The 536-nt window shown below is 46.6% G+C and overlaps 1 protein-coding gene across 1 annotated transcript in view; it reads left to right on the forward strand.

Moving 5' to 3' along the window:
- LOC119591976 overlaps positions 1-536 on the forward strand; it is a gene marked incomplete at its 5' end in the record, with an annotated part of 17,828 nt that overhangs the window by 423 nt on the left and 16,869 nt on the right.

Here is a 536-nt window from a genome sequence, read left to right on the forward strand (position 1 = left end):
TCTGGTTAGTTGGGAAGGTCGCCGCCATCCGACCTTGCCCGCTGCTGTCCCGTCTGACCTTGACTCCGGATGCGCCTCGCGTAGGCTTCGGGCTGAAGCTTCGTTCCCTCCGGGAGGCGAGCGTTAGCGATGGCTAAGGTGGTAATATTAGATAACAATAACAACAGCTACTTTTCTAATAATGATAGTAGCAATGGTGGTAACAGCAATAGCTGAAAGTAATAATTGCAAAGTGTAAACAGTTTCTTTGCCCGTGAGCACGTCCCTTGCCCCGTGTGTGCTAGGGAGGAGCTGCCGGGCTTTTCGTGCTCGTGCCTCCTGCACAGAGCCCTTGTGCAAGGCCAGTATCTCTCCTGTTGCAGTTAATGATATTTACGCCAATTCATTATTATCATATCAGTGTAGGCTTATATGATCGGAGTCATATTGTTAATATACTAGCCATATTCTCATGTCTCTGCGTTTCTATTTTCATATTTTACCTAGCTGTAGCGCAATCGACGCGCAAAATACTGTTCCAAATTGATTATTCATTC

Source organism: Penaeus monodon, chromosome 29 (assembly GCF_015228065.2).
Source record: "Penaeus monodon isolate SGIC_2016 chromosome 29, NSTDA_Pmon_1, whole genome shotgun sequence".
Lineage (NCBI taxonomy): Eukaryota > Metazoa > Arthropoda > Malacostraca > Decapoda > Penaeidae > Penaeus > Penaeus monodon.